Below are 24717 nucleotides of genomic sequence, written 5' to 3' on the forward strand. Positions count from 1 at the left end.
ACTCATACACACATAAATCAATAATCAATACACATCCATATTTCATTTCACATAATTCAAGTAGGGTCACTTCTTGAGGACTTACCTCGGATGTTGTCGAACGGCTTTTACGGCTATTCGATCACTTTTTCCTTCCCCTTGTCCAATTGTGGCCCTCTAAGCTCTTGAGCTAATTCAAACAAATTTAATTTATTAATACCTCATTATGCTAGCTTATGGCCGAATATGACAAGGAGTTTAAATGGTCATATGGCCACCCTTTAGCATGAGTACACAATGGTCATGCACATTTTATACTACATCAAGCAATTCAATACAATCCATTCAAGCATCAAGGAAAAGCTAAGGCCATCAATCGGCTACTTAAGGCCGAACATACATGTCCAATTTGAGGCCAATTATACACTTAACACCACACAAAAACAGCATGCATTTTACTAGTTAATGCTTTACATATTGTGGCTCCATACTTATAATACATCATCAAGCACTCATATGGCCGATTATACTTAGTCATACTTGCACCAAATCAACAATAAATTCCAAGATTTCCACATCATAGGTATTCTAGGCCGAATGTACTTGCAATTTCACAAACATTCTTCAAATTTTCTTCTTTAAACAAACATATTCATCACTTACTTCATAACCAAAACATCATGTGCAAACATATATATACACATATGTGCATGGCCGAATTTCAAGGTGTCCATAGCCATCCAAAACACAAATTTTAACTAACATGCAAGAAGCATGAACCATGCTCATGAATGCATCATGGCCGAATACATCACAATCATGCCGCTTTTAACTTCAATCATGGTTAAACAAAAAGAAAACTCAAAGTCTTACTCAAGATGGCTACAAAGAAATTTCAAGAGTAGACAATCCATCATTGCATGCATCATCATCAAGCTTCACACTTAGCATGCAATGGCTTTATCACAATATCAACTTTGACCAAATACCACTTCCATGGCATAACAAGGATTTGAACCATGGCTAACATGAACATCAAGTTGGCAACTAAAACATGCATGAATCTCATGACACAACCTCATACATACCTTAATCTTGGTGCAAGTTTAGCCAAATCTCCTTCTAGATCTCTTCTAAACAAATAAAATGAAGCAAAATCTCTTCTTCCCCTTAGTTTTGGCTCAAAGAAAGGATGAACAAATTTTTGCTTTCTTCCTTTACAACTCACGGCAATGGGGAGATACCACACTCACACACACATTTTTTTCATTCTTTTCTTACCCATGCTTATTTGTTTATTATTTCTCCCTAATGCCCAACAAAACATGTTTCATGACATGTTTAGCCCATATTTCTTGGTCATGGCCGGCCACCACCTATAAAAAGGGGAATTTGACATGCAAGTCCATTGTTTTGCATGCATGCTTTAATTAGTCATCACACATTTCCCTATCGTACTTTCAAAGTTCACTACTAAGTCCTTTCAGTGAAATTCACCTTTATAACACTAAATCAATCATCAAAAATGTCATACATGAGCATACACATATTATAGGCATCAAAATAAATTTTAAATTATTTTTATGCCTCGGTTTTGTGGTCCCGAAACCACATTCCGACTAGGGTCAATTTTGGGCTGTCACAACTCTCCCCCACTTAAGAAATTTTCGTCCCCGAAAATCTTACCGGTAGATAGGGTTGGGTATCGCTCTTTCATAGAGTTCTCGTTTTCCCAAGTAGCTTCTTCTATCCCGTGCTTGAGCCATAACACCTTCACTAGCGGAACCCACTTGTTTCGCAACTCTTTCACTTCCCGTGATAGGATACGAATCGGTTCTTCCTCATAACTCATATTGGCTTGAATTTCAACTTCTGATGGACTAATCACGTGCAATGGATCAGATCTATAGCGTCGAAGCATCGAAACATGAAAGACATCGTGAACCTTTTCGAGTTCAGGGGGCAAAATCAAACGATATGCCCTTTGGACCGACTCGCCGGATATCTCATATGGCCCAATGAACCTCGGCTCAACTTGCCCTTACGGTAGAATCGAGTATCTTTTTCCAAGGCGATACCTTGAGAAACACTTTATCACCCACGATACTCGATATCCTTACGCTCAGATCCGCGTCGACTTTTGACGATCGGAGGCTATCTTGAGACTTTCACGGATTACTTTCACTTTACATTCAGCATCTCTAATCAAATCCACCTCGAAAATCTTACCTTCACCGAGCTCGGTCCAAAACAATGGTGTACGGCATTTACGACCGCATAAAGCCTCGTAGGGTGCCATCTTAATACTTGATTGAAAGTTGTTGTTGTAAGCGAATTCAATCAACGGCAAATACCGCTCCCATGAACCACTAAACTCGAGGACGCAACATCTCAACATATCCTCAAGTATCCGAATTATCCGCTCGGATTGACCATCGGTTTGGGGGTGAAAGGCGGTCTTTGAAATGCAACTTGGTACCCAAAGCTTCTTGCAACTTTTTCCAAAATCGCGAGGTAAATCTCGGATCTCTATCAAACACGATGGAAATAGGCACCCGTGCAATCTCACAATCGAAAACGTACAATTCGGCTAATTTGTCCATTGAAAAATCCGACGACGGGACAAAGTGAGCCGACTTAGTCAATCTATCTACCACGACCCAAACCGCATCCTTCTTACTCACGACAATGGCGGTCCGGATACAAAGTCCATTGTGACTCGATCCTATTTCCACTCGGGTATCGTGATCGGTGAACTAATCTCAAGGTGCTTGATGTTCCGCTTTCCTTGTTGACATATTAAACATCTCAAACAAAGTCGGAGATGTCTCGTTTCATACCATGCCACCAAAATCGACGTTTCAAATCGTTGTACATCTTCGTACTCCCTGTGGATTGCCATTCGGCTACAATGGGCTTCATTCGAATTATCGAAATGAGTTCAATTCTTTGGAACACACAGACGACTTTTGAACCTCAAACAATCGTCATCATCGATTTGAAACTTCGAGTCCTTGTTCGAACACACTCGGCCCGCTTTGTAGCCAACTCGTCGTCGACTTTACGAGCTTCTCGAATTTGATGTGTCAATAATGGTTTGGCTTTCAATTCAGCCACTAACACATTTGTCGGATTGAGCAGACAAGTGCACATTCATCGCTCGTAGAGTGAATAACGATTCGACTCAAGGCATCCGCAACCACATTCGCCTTTCCGGTGATAGTCAATGACCAGCTCATAATCCTTTAATGATTCGAGCCAACGTCTTTGTCGCAGATTTAAGTCTCTTTGGGTCATCAAATATTTGAGACTTTTGTGATCCGAGTACACATGGCACTTCTCACCAAATAAGTAATGTCGCCAAATCTTTAAGGCGAATACGATGGCAGCAAATTCGAGATCATGGGTAGGATAATTTTTCTCGTGTCGCTTTAATTGCCTAGACGCATAGGCCACAACTCGACCTTCTTGCATCAATACACAACCTAACCCAAGTAGGGAGGCGTCACTATAAATGACAAACTCTTTGCCGGATTCGGCTTGCACTAGAATTGGGGCTTCAGTCAAATAAGTTTTTAGTTGATCGAAACTTTTCTGCATTTCTCCGTCCATTCGAACTTAACATCCTTTTGGAGTAGCTTCGTCATCGGCGTGGCTATCGTTGAGAAACCTTTACAAATCGTCGATAATAACCTAAGCAAGCCCCAAAAAGCTCCGAACCTCGTAATATTTCTGAGGCTTCCAATTAAGTATGGCTGAAATTTTATTGGCCGACTCGAATACCGATCTGATACCACATGACCCAAGAAGCTAACCACTCTTAACCGAACTCACACTTCTTGAACTTAGCATATAATTGCTTATCCCGTAAAATTTGCAAAGCACTAACCTCGGTGTTCAAAGATGTTCGGTCTAATTTCTTGAATAGACCAAGATGTCATCAATGAACACGACTACTTAATCGATCCAAATATGGTCGAAGATCCGATTCATTAAATCCATAAATACCGCAGGGCATTAGTAAGCCCAAACGGCATCACTAGGAACTCATAGTGACCATATCTCATTCGAAGGCGGTCTTGGGTACGTCCGAATCTCGGATTCGCAATTGATAATAGCCCGATCTCAAATCTATTTTCGAGAACACCGAGGCTCCCTTCGCTTGATCGAACAAGTCATCGATACGTGGTAACGGGTATTTGTTCTTTATCGTCGCTTTATTAAGTCGACGATAGTCGATCACAACCTCATGGTTCCATCCTTCTTTTCACAAACAACACCGGCGCACCCAAGGCGAACAACTCAAGGCGAGCAAAACCTCTATCCACCAATACTTGCAACCGAGCTTTCAACTCCTTTAATTCCGTTGGTGCCATACGATCACGGAGCTATCGAAATTGGAGTGGTACCGGTACCAATTCGATGCCAAATTCTATTTCTGAGCAAGTGGTAAACCCGCAATTCTTGAGGAAAACATCCGGTATTCACAAACCACGCACAGATTCGGGTTTTTTCGATTCCTTGTCATCGAGCACATACGCAAGGTACGCTTCGCACCCTTTTCTTACATATTTTCGGGCCAACATTGCCGATATTACGGTGGCAACCCTTTAAGTCCGTAGACTCAACCCGAATTATCTCGTTATTCGCGCACCTCAAATCGATAGTCTTGCTTTTGCAATTTACAACCGCATCGTGCATGGTCAACCAATCCAAACCAAGAATAACGTCAATTCATTGAACGGCAAAAGCATCAAGTCCGCGGAAAACAAGAACCTCGGAACACTAGGGGACTTTTCTTGCACACTTTGTTGACAAGCACGTAATGACCCAAGGGTTTGACACCGAATTACAAACTCGAGAGACTCAATAGGCAAAGTCTTCTTTGGATGCTAAGGTTTCACATATATAAGAATGAGTAGAACCGGGGTCAATCAAAGCAATCACATTAGTATTGAAAAGAGTGAAAGTACGGTAATGACATTTGGAGAGGCAGATCCTCGGCGTGCGCAGATGGCATAAGTCCTAGCAGAGCCCGAGCCTCGGATCGATGGTAGCATCTCTAGATCCTCTCGACCGCCACTAACATTGCCCACATTTCTAGGTGGCCTACCTCGGCGATGGTAGCACCGGGTTTCCACTTTGACTTACATTTTGTTCAAGCATCCTCGGGCAATCCTTCATAAAGTGGTCGGCCGATCCGCACTTATAGCAGGAGCGATCACGGAACCAACAGCTCCCCGAATGCCATTTGCCACAATGCAGACACTCCGCCCTCTCTCGGCGATCATTTCCACCACTGGCGATCGAAGTGACTCGTGTGGTCACAGGGGGTCGATCGCGTCCTCGTCTAGAAAAGCCCGTAGCGCCTCTAGACCGCTCACATCATCTCGAAATCTCTTGATGCTTGTTGAAGAGACTTTCCGAGGACCTCTTCGAATTCTCCGGTTCCCACATCACTTTTATTTCTCCTTTCTAAGCTCTTGACTTTACAAGCTCGCTCAACAAGTACTACGAACTCTCGTATCTCGAGAATGCCAACGAACATCCTTATATCATCATTCAGCCCATCCTCAAGCATTTACACATAATAGCTTCGGACGAAATGCATTCTCGCAGCATCTGGCTAAGCCTCACAAATTTTCGTTCGTGAGTCGAATCGACATAGAACCTTGCTTAAGATCAAGAAATTCCTTCGCTTTTGGTCGATGAATCTCGATCGATATACTCTTTTTGAACTCGGTTTGAAAGAATTCCCAAGTCACTTGCTCTCTAGGCACCACAAGTCGAGTACTCCACCAATAGTAGGCGGACTCACGTAGCAAGGAGATGGTACACTTTAAGCACTCATCGGTGTACAAGATAGCTCATCGAGCACCCGGATAGTGTTGTCCAACCAAAATTCAGCTCGCTTCGGCATCATCATCATCCATAGCTTTAAATTCAGTGGCCCCATGTTTTCGAATCCTATCGATCGGGGCTTACTTGACCTTATTTGGTCGATTACGGAGGTATTGTAGGTGCGGGGTTGCATTTGTCGGGAATGGAGGTTGTGGAACAGCCGTGTTAGTTCGAATGTATTGGTTAAACCATTCATTCATCACACTATAAAAGGCTTGCTTAGCTTCATCATTCGGATTGCTGGCCATAGGTTGAGAGTCCGCCGGCGCTGTCCCTTACGCGGGAGCAGGCGCCATACTCTCCACATCATCAGCTATCGCTCGGTTGGGATCGGGATCCATTACTATAAACAAACACAAAGTCAAATTGTTAGAAATCACCACACTATCGATTCATCATTTAATGGCATGTATAGCTAGACCCCAAACACATCACGGTAGTCCTAGAATCGACTAAACTTGGCTCTGATACCAATAAAATTGTAACACCCCGAACCCGAGACCATCGCCGGTGTCGGACACGAGGGGTTAACAAGCCAAGTCCACATATTTTGCCCACCAATTTGACATTTCCAGTCAGGCTGGAAAACTGTGTCACCGTCGCCTTAAAAATCATATCTCGAGTTTCAAAACTCGGAAACTGGTTTCGTAAATTTTCCCTGAATTTAGACTCATATATCCATCCATGGACTTATTTCTAGAATTTTTTGTCAGGCCAATTGGTACAGTTTATTAGTTAAAGTCACCCATGTTACAGGGATCGACTGCTCTGACCTTCGCGTGTTACGACTTGAATATCTCTCTGTACAGGGCTTTAATACTGGTGCTGTTTGTTTCTAATGAAACTAGACTCAATATGGAATCTGTACATATAAGGCACGACTCCTAATTCTTTCTGGATAATTTATAGTAAATTTTTAAATTTGCGACAGGGGACCCAGAAACCGTTCTGGCCCTGTCTCAAAATAGCTTTAATATCTCTTAACAAGTAACTCCTATGACCGTTTCGTTTCGTCCATATGAAAATAGACTCATCAAGGTTCATTCAAATAGCTTATTCACTATTTAATACCATTCCTACAAATTTTGGTGATTTTTCACATTCACGTCACTGCAGCTGGCAGCATCTGTTTTTAAGGTAGGTCTTACCTAGTTTGTAGTCTCCATGAACCAACTAGTCTTGCCATACATAGGTTCACATATGATCATTTTAACCATACCAATGGCTGATCATGTGACCAACATTCCCATTTCCAATCCATAATCACATCATGACACCATATATATATATATATACAAACCGCAAATAGTCTAAGTTCAGTACTTCACTTTTACGAGCCATTTTCGCATGGCCGTACACATATACATCACAACATATTTAAACCAGCAAGGGGTAGTCCTATACATGCCATTTCAAAGTTCAACCAAAAATTTATACCAAAATGGAGCCTTTGATAGTATGGATGACTTCGACTTTAATGATCCCGAATCCGATTGCTATCGAGCACAATCTATAAAACAGAGAGCCAAAGCAACGGGGTAAGCATTTTTATGCTTAGTAAGTCTCAAGGAATAAAATCAGCTTTAATTAAAGCAATACATTCACATGGCCAAATGCATCATTTCATTAATACACATTCACATAATCATTCTTACTTCACACTTCATCATTATTTACTTTCACAAGGTATCAACCAATTCAATAGCTGAAATTCGTTAGTCGATCGAGCGAATGTTGCTCAAACATGTCGACTTTCCAATGCACGTATAAACATACCTTATTCTTTGGGCTTTTTGAGCGTACCAATTGAATTCATTACAGCAACCAACACTCACCTCCAGCCCAAGCTTCTTCAGAATGCAACCGGATATAACCACGTGCACGAATGCCTTTGGGTCTTAGCCCGGATAGAACGACTCGCACGAATGCCTTCCGGTCTTAGCCTGGATGTAGCCGCTAGCACAATTGCCTTCGGGTCTTAACCCGGATATAATTTCCAGCAATAACGTCTTCGGGACTTAGCCCGGATATCATTCAATTTCTCATGCACACATACATCAATAATCATTAGACATTCATATTTCATTTTCGTTACTAAGGCTCAAACACAAATATAATCACTAGCATAATCGCCGGGACTTAGCCCGGTATCATTCAAATACTCATACACATAAATCAATAATCAATACACATCCATATTTCATTTCACATAATTCAAGTAGGGTCACTTCTTGAGGACTTACCTCGAGATGTTGTCGAACGGCTTTTACGGCTATTCGATCACTTTTTCCTTCCCTTGTCCAATTGTGGCCCTCTAAGCTCTTGAGCTAATTCAAACAAATTTAATTTATTAATACCTCATTATGCTAGCTTATGGCGAATATGACAATGAGTTTAAATGGTCATATGGTTACCCTTTAGCTTGAGTACACAATGGTCATGCACATTTTATACTACATCAAGCAATCCAATACAATCCATTCAAGCATCAAGGAAAAGCTAAGGCCATCAATCGGCTACTTAAGGCCGAACATACATGTCCAATTTGAGGCCAATTATACACTTAACACCACACAAAAACAGCATGCATTTTACTAGTTAATGCTTTACATATTGTGGCTCCATACTTATAATACATCATCAAGCACTCATATGGCCGATTATACTTAGTCATACTTGCACCAAATCAACAATAAATTCCAAGATTTCCACATCATAGGTATTCTAGGCCGAATGTACTTGCAATTTCACAAACATTCTTCAACATTTTCTTCTTTAAACAAACATATTCATCACTTACTTCATAACCAAAACATCATGTGCAAACATATATATACATATATGTGCATGGCCGAATTTCAAGGTGTCCATAGCCATCCAAAACACAAATTTTAACTAACATGCAAGAAGCATGAACCATGCTCATGAATGCATCATGGCCGAATACATCACAATCATGCCCCTTTCAACTTCAATCATGGTTAAACAAAAAGAAAACTCAAAGTCTTACTCAAGATGGCTACAAAGAAATTTCAAGAGTAGACAATCCATCATTGCATGCATCATCATCAAGCTTCACACTTAGCATGCAATGGCTTTATCACAATATCAACTTTGACCAAATACCACTTCCATGGCATAACAAGGATTTGAACCATGGCTAACATGAACATCAAGTTGGCAACTAAAACATGCATGAATCTCATGACACAACCTCATACATACCTTAATCTTGGTGCAAGTTTAGCCAAATCTCCTTCTAGATCTCTTCTAAACAAATAAAATGAAGCAAAATCTCTTCTTCCCCTTAGTTTTGGCTCAAAGAAAGGATGAACAAATTTTTTCTTTCTTCCTTTACAACTCACGGCAATGGGGAGATACCACACTCACACACACATTTTTTTTCATTCTTTTCTTACCCATGCTTATTTGTTTATTATTTCTCCCTAATGTCCAACAAAACATGTTTCATGACATGTTTAGCCCATATTTCTTGGTCATGGCCGCCACCACCTATAAAAGGGAATTTGACATGCAAGTCCATTGTTTTGCATGCATGCTTTAATTAGTCATCACACATTTCCCTATCGTACTTTCAAAGTTCACTACTAAGTCCTTTCTAGTGAAATTCACCTTTATAACACTAAATCAATCATCAAAAATGTCATACATGAGCATACACATATTATAGGAATCAAAATAAATTTTAAATTATTTTTATGCCTCGGTTTTGTGGTCCCGAAACCACATTCCGACTAGGGTCAATTTTGGGCTGTCACATGATCTTAGTATTTTGAAAGTATAGCATGTATAGGGACTTGTTCATTTTGTTATATGTGTCATTATAATTTTAACCAATGTATTGGCTTGTAATTGGCAAAGGCTTGTTTGATATTTGGCCATGTAAATTGGCTTATTTTAGCTAACATAGCTGTAAGCCTAAGTATACTCATATATGTACCGATGTCTTTAGTAATATGTTCACGGTATGCATGGTGAATGGTGGATTGTGATTCATAACATGAATGTGAAATGTTTGGAAATGTGATATATTGTTGAGATGATAAAATTGTGCATAACTAAGTAACTTGAAAGTAGTAGATTTAGACTTAATGAATGTGAAATTTGCATGATTGATTTAGGGCATAATAAATGTTGTGAGTATGATGGATGTTGCTACTGTATCAGCATGTGTTGGTCATAATTGTGGATGTTTTGGTTGCCTAAGTATGCCATTAATTATACTATTGAATTGGTGTAAGTGTAGGTGTAAATGAAGGTGGCAAATAGCTTGGTAAATAGCCTTTATTTTGTCCATACGGGTAGACACACGGGCATGAGCCTAGGCCATGTGTGACACACGGTCTACCCCATGGGCATGTGTTCTGGCCGCATGTCCCCTGCACCTTAATTTTGAGAAATAGAATGATCAGAATTGAGCACACGGGCAGAGACATGGGCGTGTGTCTCAGTCGTGTTGACGCCACGGCCTCAGGCACAGGCGTGTGTCCTGGCCGTGTGAAGTCTGCACCTATTTTGTGATAATTAATTTTCCACACGGCCTAGTACATGGGCGTGTGACTTGGCCTTGTGGCCTCAATTTTTTCATGGGTTATAAGTCAGAGAGTTACACGGGGTCGGGATACGGGCATGTGTAGCCACACGGTCTGCCCACGCGGGCGTGTCCCAAACTACACGGACGTGTGACCCATGTTTAATTCATGTTTTGGGCCTTGTAGGCTCGTAATAGGGACTTCATGGTTAATTGCAAATCGTTTTAATTTGGATGCGAATTTTTGGCTTAGAATTGTATGATTGTTTGTGTAGTAAGTCCGGTAATGCCTCATACCCTGTTCTAACGTCGAATATAGGTAAGGGGTGTTACATTTAGTGCTATCAGAGCTATGGTTTAGTTGATTTTCAGACTAACGTAGCGAGTGTAAGAGTGTAGCTATACATACCATATATAAATTTTGATAGTGAGATGACTCTTGACAAATTAAATTGTGTTTCCATATAGTAAATGGATCCCGATCGAGAAATGGCTAATGATGTTGAGAGTAATGCGCCAGCTTCTGCTTAACGGACCGCACAATCTGAAAGTAGACCAGTGACGATTAGTCAAGGAGTAGAGGCTAGAGAAGCCTTCTTCCAAAGTTTGAATGAGTGGTTTGCTGATTTTGTTCGGAAAAATCCAGCTGCCCAACATCCTCCACCCCCACCTAACCCTCAATCAATTCCTGTAGTTTTCCAAGGTGTGGAGTTGGTAAGATTGAATAAGCCTCCAGTTGATAAGATTCAAAAACAAGGGGCTAAAAAATTTAGAGCAAATGTCGATGATGATCCTAAAATAGAATTTTGGCTTGAGAATTCTATCTGAGTATTTGATGAGCTCTCTTGCACATGCTTGAAATGTGCTCTATCACTTCTGAGGGATACAACATATCAGTGGTGGAACACTCTTATATCTGTGCTACTGAGGGAAAGAGTTACTTGAGATTTCTTCCAAGAGGAATTAAGAAAGAAGTACATCAGTTAGCGGTTTATCGATCAGTAATGTAAAGAGTTATTAGAGTTGAAACAAGGCCGAATGACTGTGACTAAATATAAGCGAGAGTTTGTTAGACTCAGTAAGTATGCTCGGGAATGTGTTTCAATAGAGGCTATTATGTGTAAGAGATTCGAAGATGGGATAAATGAGGACATCATGTAACACCCCTTACCCATATTCAACGCCGGAACAGGGTACAAGGCATTACTAAATTTATCACACGAACAACCATACAACTTCGAGTCATAAATTTGCTTCCAAATTAAAACCATTTGAGTTTAATAATAAAGTCCCTGATACGAGCCTAGGACGCCCAAAAATGTGCATTGGAAGTGATTTGGGACTAAACCAAGAACTTTAGAAAATTTTCCACTAAACAGGGGTCACATGCCCATGTGGATATAGGACACGCTCGTGTAGGCAGGCTTTGTGGTCATACACGCCTATGTCCCGACCCCGTGTAACTCACTGACTTGTAACTCATGAACATATTGAGATCACACGACCAAGTCACACACCTCTGTGCTAGGCCATGTGGAAAATTAATTTTTATAAAAAATAGGTGCAGACTTCACATGGCTAGGGCACACGCCCGTGTTCGAGGCCGTGTCATCGTAAAACTGAGACACATACCCGTGTCCCTGCCCGTGTGCTCAAATTGGAGCATTCTATTTCTCAAAATTTAGGTGCAGGGGGCACATGGCCTAAACACATGCCCGTGGGGCAAGCCGTGTATCGCATACGGCCTAGACACATACCCGTGTGGACAAAAATAAGGCTATTTACCAAGTCATTTTGCCACCCTTTGTTGCTCACACCTACACAACATAACATAGCACCAATCCAAGCATATACATACAACGAAACATCCACAACCAAAACATCAACACATCCTTCATGAAAGACATCATTATATGAATATACTTATAACCAATATTAACCCATTTCCAATAGCCTTATAGAAAATGAACTCCTAGCCAATATAAGCCAACACATTTGGCCAAATCAATTATGACACATAACAAAATGACCAAGTCCCTTATACATGCCATAACTCAAAATGTTGAATTCATTGGTACTAAAATAATTGTTGATAGTGTGAATAGATCTCCGACGATCTCCGAACTCTAGCTAGCTTGGTGTCACTATAAGACAAGGGAAAGAAAGAGGACTAAGCTATATAGCTTAGTAAGTTCATATGCAAATAATATGCCTATTAACAACACCTTAATCATGCAATTTATATAAAGTGAGATAACATAAATGTTACTAAAATCCCATTGTCATAACTTACTCAATCACAACCTTACCAAGAGTCAATCACCCATCGGTTTTATTACATATGAGTTCTATGTACATACCTGTACCAACTCATAACATAACCACATCCTTTCACATATTTGACATTCCTGTTGAACATTTGGAATATTATCAAATACTCGAAAAATCTTGCATGTAGGTGCCACATATGTAGTTCAAGTTACCTTATATCTCATAACACATATAGGCTCACTCTTGAGCTATTCACGGGCCTGCTCACACAATCTGTCAGTCAGGACGTAACTACATAATGTTGCTCACACAAGCTGTCAGGTAACCACAACATATGCCAAAATACCTAGCCACTGGTAGGACGTACAAGACCAGCACTCGGATCACTTAAACACATATACACAAGGGGTTCCTAGTGACATGTCACTCATATCCTATTCTATTTCTAAGGTTCAACCGTGATTTCTTACTTGTTGAAACTTTGTCGAATACGTCCGAAGAGTCAATCACACAATTCATGCAATATTAAAGCATTTAAAATATAAATATAACATTGCATTGTTTACATATGAACTTACCTTAGTACAAAAATAGTAGAGTTGGACCTAATCGTCAAACACTTTATTTTTCCCCCAGTCTAGGTTTGAACCTTGTTTTTCCTGATAATCGAGCTTGAAAGCTTGGAAAACCCTAGCTATGTTTTCTCTTGTGATTTTTGGCCATGGGAGGATGAAATTGAGAAGATGACATCTTTTATTTCTTAAATTTTGTCATTATTAACCAAATGACCAAAATACCCTTAATACAAAAAAATGAAATTTCACCCTACCATGTCTATTTTTGTCCAACCTAAAGTAAAATGGTCTAATTACCATTTCAAGACATGCAATTTAAAATTTCATAGCAATTAGACACATCTAATTTCTAAAACACACATTTTGAACCTAATGCAATTTAGTCCTATTAGTCAAATCAGACACCTTATTGAGAAAATTTCTTAACAAAACTTTCACACAATCATTCAATCATACAGTAGACCTTAAAAAACTATCACAATAAATATTTCTACTACAGATTCGTGGTCCCGAAACCACTATTCTGATTTGACCCTAAAATGGGTTATTACACATCAGGCTGTTAGTTAGGATTTTAGAATTGAAAGAATTTGTTGTGCTGGTCGAACGAGCTTGCGAAGCCAAAGAGTTGAGTAAGGATTGAGTAAGGAAAAGAGAAAAGCTGAGTTTAAGGCTAGAGATTCGAGAAAGAGGCCGATGAATAAGTCGTTTCAATCTTCGTCAAAGAAATTGAGAGATTTGTATGCTCGATCGAATGCTTTAGCTAGGTATCCCAACAGAGATTTTGGGAAGCAATATTTGGGTTCTAAGGCCCAAACTATGTCAATAGCAAGCAGTGGTAACATTAGGTCTAATAAGCCTAAATGCCAACACTATGGTAGATGACATCCCAGTGAATGTAGGATGAATAACCGAGCTTGTTTTAAATGTGGCTCACATGATCACTTTATTTGAAACTATCCTGAAATGGCTGAAAAAGATAATTTTTAGAATGTAAGATCGAGTAAAACTACTGTTAGAGGGAGGCCAGTGAGAAATACGGGAAATGGGACCAGTAGTAGAGGAGTATCCAAAGACTCAACTATTAGATCGAAAGCTAGAGCACCTGCGAGAGCTTATGCCATCTGTGCTCACGAGGATACGTCCTCCCCTGATGTGATCACTTGCATTAATTGATCCTGGATTGACTCATTCCTATATTTGCATGAATTTGGCATCTAGTAAGAATTTTCCTGTTGAGTCTACTCAGTTTGTGATTAAGGTGTCGAACCCCTTAGGAAAATATGTTTTAATTGATAAAGTTTGCAAGAATTTTCCTTTAATGTTTCGGGGTCACTGTTTTCTGGCTGACTTAATGCTTTTACCATTTGATGAGTTTGATGTGATACTTGGAATGGATTGGTTGACTCTGTATGATGTAATAGTGAATTCTAGATGAAAAGTTATTGAATTGAAATGTCAAAATAATAAAACACTTTGGGCTAAGTTGGATGAGTCGGGTGAATTGCCTATTGTGATTTTGTCGTTATCGGCTTAGAGGTATGTAAGAAAGGGTAGAAAAGCATTTCTTGCGTATGTACTGAATACTAAGGTGTCTGAACTGAAGATCGAATCTGTGCCAGTAGTTTGTGAATATTCAGACGTGTACCCAGAAGAGTTGCCAGGGTTACCACCGATCAGAGAGGTGGAGTTTGCTATTGATTTAGTACCGGGGACTGCACCAATATCGATAGCTCCATATAGAATGGCTCCAATCGAGTTGAGAGAATTAAAGTCTCAGTTACAAGAGTTAACAGAGAAGGGTTTTGTGAGACTGAGTTTTTCTCCCTAGGGTGCACTAGTGTTATTCGTCAAGAAGAAAGATGGATCCCTGAGACTTTGTATTGATTAGCGTCAACTCAACAAGGTTACGATAAAAAACAAGTATCTGTTACCGAGGATTGATGATTTGTTTGACCAGTTAAATTGGGCTACAGAATTCTGGAAGGTAGATTTGACATTCAGTTATTATCATCTAAGAGCTAAAGACTCAGATGTGCCAAAAATCGTATTCAGAATGAGGTATGGGCATTATGAAATTCTTGTTATGCCTTTTGGATTAACTAATGCTCCTGTTGTTTCTATGGATATGATGAATCAGATCTTCTGACCGTGTTTAGATAAGTTTGTGGTAGTGTTTATTGATGACATTTTAATTTATTCTCGAGATGAGCCAAAGCAGCCGAACATTTAAGAATTGTATTGTAGACTTGAAGAGATAAGAAATTGTTTGCTAAGTTTAGAAAAAGTGAGTTTTGGCTCTAAGAAGTCAGATTTTTGGGACATATTGCCTCCGCGGAAGGTATAAGAGTTGGTCCGAGTAAGATTTTGTCAATTATGGATTGGAAACCGCTGAGAAATGTATCTGAGGTTAGAATCTTTTTGGGCTTCGCTGGGTATTATCGACATTTTATGATTTTCAGCGACGTGTCATTGAACGATCTTGGTTGTGTATTGATGCAAGAGGGAAAAGTGATAGCTTATGCCTCGAGACTGTTGAAACTGCACGAAACAAATTATCTGATGCACGACTTGGAATTAGCTGCCATTACGTTTTCTTTAAAGATTTGACGACGTCATTTATTCAGTGAGAAGTGCCACATCTATACCGATCACAAGAGTTTAAAGTACTTGATGACTTAAAAGGATTTGAATTTGCGACAACAGAGATGGCTTAAGTTGTTGAAAGACTATGAATTGGTAACCGATTATCATCCAGGAAAATCGAATGTAGTCGCCGATGCTTTAGTAGGAAATCTTTGTTTGTTTTGAGAGCAATGAATACATGACTAACTTTATCTGATGGTGGTTCAATTCTAGCTGAGTTGAAAGCTAGGCTGGTATTTCTTCAACAAATTTGTGAAGCTCAGAAATGTGACAACAAACTTCAAGCTAAAAGAGTCTAGTGTGAATCGACTAGTGATTCAGATTTTCAAATTGGGGTCGATGATTGTTTAATGTTCCAAGGTAGGATTTTTGTTTTGAGAGATACCAAATTTATTCAGAAAATTCTTCATGAGGCACACAGTGGTTGTCTGTCTATTCATCCGGAAAGTATGAAGATGTACAGTGATTTGAAGAAATTGTATTGGTGGTCAGGTATGAAATGAGATATTTCTAAATTTGTAGTGAGATGTTTGATTTTTTAACAAGTAAAGGCCGAACATCAAGTACCTTTGGTTTTACTTGACCCTGTGATGATTCCCGAATGGAAATGGGATAGAAGTACGATACATTTCATGACTAGATTACCCCTGACTCCTAAGAAGAAAGATGTCGTTTGGGTAGTTGTTGATAGATTGAGGAAATCGACTCATTTTATTCCAGTACGTACCGACTATTCACTTGATAAGCTAGCTTAGTTGTACACCACTAAAATTGTTAGATTGAATGGAGTGCCTATTTCTATTATTCTGGATAGAGATCCAAGGTTTACGTCTCGATTTTGTAAGAAGTTGCAAGAAGCTTTGGGCACAAAGTTTAATTTTAGTACCGCATTTCATCCGAAGACTGACGGTCGATCAGAAAGAACGATTCAGGTCCTCGAGTATATGCTTCATTGTTATGTATTAGAGTTCGAAGGTAGTTGGGAAAACATCTATCTTTAGTTTAATTTGCTTAAAATAACAATTTTCAGTTGAGTATAAAGATGGCACCGTATGAGGCATTATATGGTTGTAAGTGTCGAACTCCATTGTATTGGACCGAACTTAGTGAGAGACAGAACCACTGTAACACCGTTAACCCGTATCCGTCGTCGGAATGGTGTTACGAGGTATTACTAATTCTAACACAATTCAAATCAGATTTTTTTTATATACTTAAATAATTCATGTCAGATCTGTACAAATTTATAGCCCAAATTCATAAGCAAAGTCCATATTATCAAGGTTATATATAAAATCTATATCATTCGTAACATTGCATAATTAAAACATAATCCAATATATATATAAATAAATTATATATATACAGAACATATAATGAAATAATTATTTCATTAGTTGAATATAAAACCTATTATTATATAGCTTTTGCACATGTACAAATTAAACAACAAATGAAACAAATTTCAATACTATATTTTCATTCATTTATGCAAGATTGATATAATAGTCAATATGAAATTTACATGTTATGCATATTAATGCAAATTAAAACATCTATTAGGATATATATATATATACACTTAAGCACATTTAACTAAGCATTATGGCAAATCACATTTACAGTTTAATATACAGCCAAATATATATAAAAGGCACAAACAAATTTTACCAAGTTCAAGAACATTACATCATACCATTATTAACCATTTTCGAACAAAAATAACAATTCATTTTGTATCAAATTCATAGGCTAAGAATTATATTTAAACATTATTCTAGATTACAAATTAACAACCAATTCACTTCACATCTGTTCAACTATTGAATTAATCACATAAGATCATACCACACGTAATAGTACCTTGACTAATTATTCCATTTCACAATTTTTATTCGGTCATTAATATACATACAAACAATTCACACAATTTCTATATAACTTAATAAACCAAATTTATAAATATTAAGGCCAAATCAAAATATGCCAACTTCACAAGTTATAAACCATGCTAAAATATCAAACACAAGAATCATACCCATTTCATCTCATAAAATATGCCATAAAACATATCATAATATTTAATAACATAACCGAATATACATTATAACCATTATAACTTCTTTATCGAATTTTATAACAAACATAATTCATACTATTACATATATATCATAGCCGATTCACTCTACCACATCCAAAATCATCAAAAAAACTTCAATGCAGAAAACACATATCACAACTACCCTTCATCCATGAAACATAGCAATATAACCAAAATGAACTTAAACCATAAGCCATTTTTGCATTGCTTAATTAATACAAAACCAAAATCCAACATTTCAAAACATGATCCAGCCTATACATGCCATAATTTGAGTTGATTATTTAAATACCGAAGCAATAGATAGTGTGATAGACTTTGCTGACGATCCCCGAGCTTGTAACTTGAATCCAAAATCTATAAAATAGAAACACACATAAAAACACAGAGTAAGCTTTTTAAGCTTAGTAAGTCAAAAGCAATTAAACATCCCAAAATTATTATCAACTTATTTAAACTAAACTAAATTGTAGTATCATAATATATATCATATTCACATATATGAAATTCATTATAAATATATATTTTCATACTCAATTATCACCCCGGCAATATACTTATGAAGCCAAATTATCATTATTATCATTTATACTCCACAACCAACTAGTCACTATAACTTACTCCATATATCCATTAACATATAAACTCATATGTAATCACATAGTTTCATATGCATATATTAACCATGAAGCCAAATACATATAATCATGCATGTCTAATACTAAGTTTCATTTCAATAATAATTTCAAGGCCAATTACACTTGATTACATAAGCCCTGTATCAAAATAATTCATTATATTCATATACTAAATATATAATCGAAATTACCTAATCATATATGCACATGTTTAAAGATTATTGAAGATAAACAAGTTACTAATTCACAAAGTCAAATACACATATCACATTCGCATATAGTCTTCATTTGCACCCTTTCAAGATTTGCAACAATTAATCAAGGAACTTACTTACTTTACCTCAAATAGGTAACGAGTTAAATCATACCTGGCATACAGCTCATTTTACACATTCAAACTCAATTTACCTTTGCCCGATGAACCATTCGGAATTGGATAGGGCACTCGGATAATAACACAAATCGTAAATGCCAATGTCTCACACGTTGTCTTACATGTAGTCACATATCGATGCCACTGTCCCAGACAGGGTCTTACTCGTAAACACATATAAGAATCACATAACGATGCCATGGTCTTACTCGCACACATATATCGGAATTCTATGTCATGACATATGTATCCTAACTATTCCTAAGGTTCGTACGGGGCTTTCGGATGTCGTAACTTCGTCGGAACAAATTCGAAAATATAGTAGCCAAGCTTATTCACATTCGGCTATAGCATATATAAATTTACATATTTCATTTCAGCATATATATTTAGCATTTAATTAAAGCTAAGTACGTCTATTTGGTTATAAACTTACCTCGGACGATGAAAAACCGAAACGAAATGGCTAATCGACAACTTTATTTTTCCCCCGATCCAAATCTGATTTTCTCTTTTCTTGATCTAAATTAATATAAATTAAACTTATTTAATCAAATATTCAATCAAATTCACCCAAAAACACATAAATGGGCAAATTACCATTTTACCCCTAATATTTACACTTTATAATTTAGTCTAAATTGCACAAAACACAAAATATGTAAAATTTGCACACAGCATGCTTAGGTCGAATACTCCTAGTGTTCATACAAGTCCACACATTTCATTTATTTCACATTTACTCCCTCAATTTATTATTTTTGTAATTTAGCCCTAATTACTTAAAATCATCAAAAATTCCAATACAAAACATGTTAATCTAAAACACATCTTTCATATTTCATCAACTATCATCATAAAGCTCAAATGTTCATCAATGGCATACCTCAAAATATTCATGAAAATAAAAAATTCAAGCATGGGCTTTGTAGATAACATAGCAACGATCTTAAAAACGTAAAAATTATAAAAAAACAGAGCTAATTACATACCTTGATTGAGCTTTACTAATCGCCGAACCCTAAACTTGTTTCTTTCTTCTTCTTTTTTTACGGTTCGGTCAAAAAAAACATAAACCACTATGGCTTTTATTTTATGTTATATTATAACATATATTAATATATTATTTAATTTACATATTTAACTTATTATAAAATATGAAATCATTATGAATCATGGCCATCACCATCCATGACTAATACATATGGTCGAATTGCAACATAAATACCTCAATTTAAAAAGACAACAACAATTTGGCCCTTTTACAATTAACCATCAAATTTTCATTTTACGCGATTAAGTCATTTTATTTAATCCGACACTCAAACGATAAAATTAAATCACGAAAATTTCACACATATAAATTCACACATAATAAACACAAAATATAATTTTAAAATATTTTTTTACTCAGATTCGTGGTCCCAAAACCACCATTCTGATTAGGGTCTAAATCGGGCTATTACAACCCTCCCCCTCAGGGATTTTCATCCCCGAAAATCTTACCAGTGAATAGGTTTGGATAACGTTCTCTCATTGTATCTTCTGGCTTCCATGTTGCTTCCTCAACTCCATGCTTATGCCATAATACTTTAACTAATGAAATCTTTTTATTTCTTAACTCTTTAGTCTCACTAGTCAAAATACGAATTGGTTTTTCTTCGTAGTTCATATCAGGCTGAATTTCAATCTCAGACGAGTTGATCACATGGAAAGGGTTAGATCGATATCTCTGAAGCATCGAAACAGGAAATATGTTGTGAATCTTTTCTAACTCATGTGGCAACAATAGTCTGTAAGCAACTGGCCCGATACACTCTATAACCTCATATGACCCAATAAACCTCGGACTCAAATTGCCTTTAGTACTGAATCTGAGTATTTTCTTCCACAGTGAGACTTTCAAAAAGACTTTATCCCCGATCTGAAACTCTATTTCTTTACGATTCAAGTCCGTATAAGATTTTTAACGATCTGACACTGCTCCAAAATTTTCACAGATCACTACCACTTCCTGTTCAATTTCTCTGATCAAGTCAACTCCGTGTATCTTATTTTTACTAAGCTCAGTCCAGTACAATGGCGTACGACATTTACGGCCATACAAAGCTTCATAAGGTGGCATTTTGATACTCAATTGATAACTGTTATTATACGCGAATTCAATCAGAGGTAGATATCGTTCCCATGTAACTTTGAACTCGAGAATGCAACATCTCAAAATATGCTCAAGTATCTGAATGATTCGCTCAGACTGGCCATCTGTTTGCGGGTGGAAACTAGTACTAAAATGTAATTTCGTACCTAGTACATCTTGCAGTTTCTTCCAAAACCATGATGTAAACCTGAGACACCGATTCGAAACAATGGATATAGGCACACCATGTAATCTCACAATCTGATAAACATACAATTCAACTAGCTTATCAAGTGAGTAATCCGTATGTATCAGAACAAAATGAGCTGATTTAGTCAATCTATCAACAGCAACCAAGATTGCATCCTTCTTGCTTGGTGTCAACGGTAAACCAGATACAAAATCCATCGTAATTCTATCCCACTTCCACTCAGGTATCATGATAGGCTGAAGCAATCCTGAAGGCACCTGATGTTCAGCTTTTACTTGTTGACAGGCTAAACATGTTGCAACAAAGTCAGAAATGTCTCGTTTCATACCATGCCATCAATAAAGCTGTTTCAGATCATTATACATCTTTGTACTACCTGGGTGAACAGATAACCGACTGCTATGAGCTTCATTCAAAATCATCTAAATAAACTCTGAAATCCTCGGAACGCATATTCAGTTTCTGAATGTTAGAGAGTCATCAGCATCAACTTTGAATTTTGAATCAGCATTCGTCTCACACTGAACTCGTTTTGCCATCAATTCATTATCAACCTTCTAGGCATCGTATATTTGTTGAACAAATAATGGTCTAGCTTTCAATTGAACCACTATCGAACCATCATCAGACATGGTCATATGCGTATTCATTGTACGTAAAGCAAACAGTGACTTTCGGCTTAAGGCATCAGTAACAACGTTAGCCTTTCCTGGGTGATAGTCAATCACAAGCTCGTAGTCTTTTAGTAGTTTTAGCCATCGGCGTTGTCTCAAATTCACATCTTTCTGAGTCATCAAATATTTCAAGCTTTTATGATCAGAATAAACATGACATTTCTCACCGAACAGATAGTGACGCCAAATTTTCAATGAAAACACAATGGCTGCCAATTCTAGGTCGTGTGTCGGATAGTTCTTTTCATATGGCTTTAACTGTCTCGAGGCATAAGCTATAACTTTTCCTTCCTACATCAAAACACAACCCAAACTGTTCAAAGATGCATCACTGTAAATAACAAATTCTTTACTTAGTTCTGGTTGAACTAGTACTGGAGCTTTGGTCAAAAGGGCTTTTAACTGATCAAAACTTTTCTGACACTTCTCTGACCACTCGAATTTAACATCTTTTTGCAATAGCTTTGTTATCAAGGCTGCAATCATAGAGAAACCTTTCACAAACCATCTATAATAACCAGTAAGTCCCAGAAAGCTTCGAACTTCAGAAACATTCTTCAGAGGTTTCCAATCCAGTATAGCTGAAATTTTGCTCGGATCCACCCGAATACCTAATGCTAATGCTATGTGACCCAGAAAACTGACTTTACTTAACCAGAACTCACATTTACTGAATTTTGCATACAACTACTTATCTCGCAATGTCTGCAACAGAAGTCTCAAATGTTCAGCATGTTCAGCTTCATCATAAAAGTAGATCAAAATGTCATCAATAAACACAACCACAAACCGATCTAGATACGGTCGAAAGATCTGATTTATCAAATCCATAAATACAGCAGGTACTTTCGTAAGTCCGAATGGCATAACCAAAAACTCATAGTGTCCGTACCTCGTTCTGACAGCAGTCTTTGGCACATCAGAATCTCTAACTCGTAACTGATAGTAGCCTAATCTCAAATCTATCTTTGAAAATACTGTAGCCCTTTTCAATTGGTTAAACAAATCATCAGTCTGTGGCAACGGATACTTATTCTTTATAGTCACCTTATTAAGTTGTATGTAATTAATGCACATTCTCATAGTTCCGTCTTTCTTTTTCACAAACAACACAGGTGCACCCCACAGAGAGAAACTCGGTCGTACGAAACCTCTATCTGTCAATTCTTGCAACTAAGCTTTCAATTCTTTCAATTCTATAGGTGCCATTCAGTACAGAGCTATGGATATTAGAGTCGTCCCGGGCATTAACTCAATACCAAACTCTACCTCTTGAATAGGTGGTAAACCTGGTAATTCTTCAGGAAACACATCCGGATACTCATATACAATAGGTACTGGTTCAATGTTCCTTTCGGCGGCTTCACTGTCGAGCACGTAGGCAAAATAAGCTTCACACCCTTTTCTCACATATTTTTGAGCTAGCATCGAAGAAATCACTGCTGGTAAACCATACAAATCTCTAGATTCAATCCGAACAATCTCAACATTCTGACTCTGTAGATCAATGCTCTTTCTTTTACAGTTCACAACAGCATCATGTAATGTCAACCAGTCCATACCCAGAATTATATCAAACTCATCAAATGGCAACAACATCAAATTAGCCAGAAAAATCAGATTTCGAACCATCAAGGGACAATTCTTACACACTTTATCAACCATAACACACCGGCCCAAGGGGTTTGAAACTCTAATCACAGACTCGGTAGACTCAACAAGTAGAGTCTTGCTGAATACTAATGTCTCACATACATAAGAATGAGTAGAATTAGGATCAATCAATGCAATTACATTAGTATCATAAAGAGTGAATGTACCAGTAATGACAATTGGAGATGAAGCCTCCTCTCATGCGCGTATAGCATAGGCTTTGGCAGGTGCTCAAGTCTCAAATCTGACTGTTGTATTTTTATTTCCTCTCTGACTTCCACTAGTATTACTCGCATTTCTCGGTGGTCCACCCCGAGCCGTAGTATTATCCGATCTCGAGTTCTGCACTGGATTCTCTTTAGCTAACCTTGGGCAATCTCGAATGTAGTGCTCCGTTGACCCGTTTTTAAAATAGGCCCGATCATGTAACTGTAACTGCTAGGATGTCGTTTACCACAATGCTCACACTCAGGTTGATTAGATCTGACATTACCCATACTGGCTACTGAGGTAGCTCTCGAACTCACAGGTGGTCTGTTCTAATCTCGTCGAGAATAACCTGAAGTGGCTTTTGAATGACTGAAATCATCTCTGGACTTCTTTGATGCCGACTAGAATGACTTACCGGGTGTTCTTTTGCGTGCATCTCTTGCTTCAAAGTTAGCTTTTCTTTTCTCTTTCCCGAGCTCTACAGCTTTGCAGGCTCGCTCAAGAAGTACCACAAACTCTTTTATCTCAAGTATGCCAACTAATAGTTTGATATCTTCATTCAACCCATCTTCAAATCTTTTACACATTATGGATTCAATAGAAACACACTCTCGGGCATTGTGACAGCCCTAAAGTGACCCTAGTCGGAAAGCGATTTCGGGACCGCTAAACCGAGTCACTAAATTATTTGAGTATGATAGTTACTGTCTAAATATGTGAATATGCATGTGTGAAAATTTCTTAATTGAATTTTTGCTTAATTATAGGTGAATTTTAGTGATTAGGACTTATGTGA

This window comes from Gossypium arboreum, chromosome 8 (genome assembly GCF_025698485.1).
Source record: "Gossypium arboreum isolate Shixiya-1 chromosome 8, ASM2569848v2, whole genome shotgun sequence".
Classification (NCBI taxonomy): Eukaryota; Viridiplantae; Streptophyta; class Magnoliopsida; order Malvales; family Malvaceae; genus Gossypium; species Gossypium arboreum.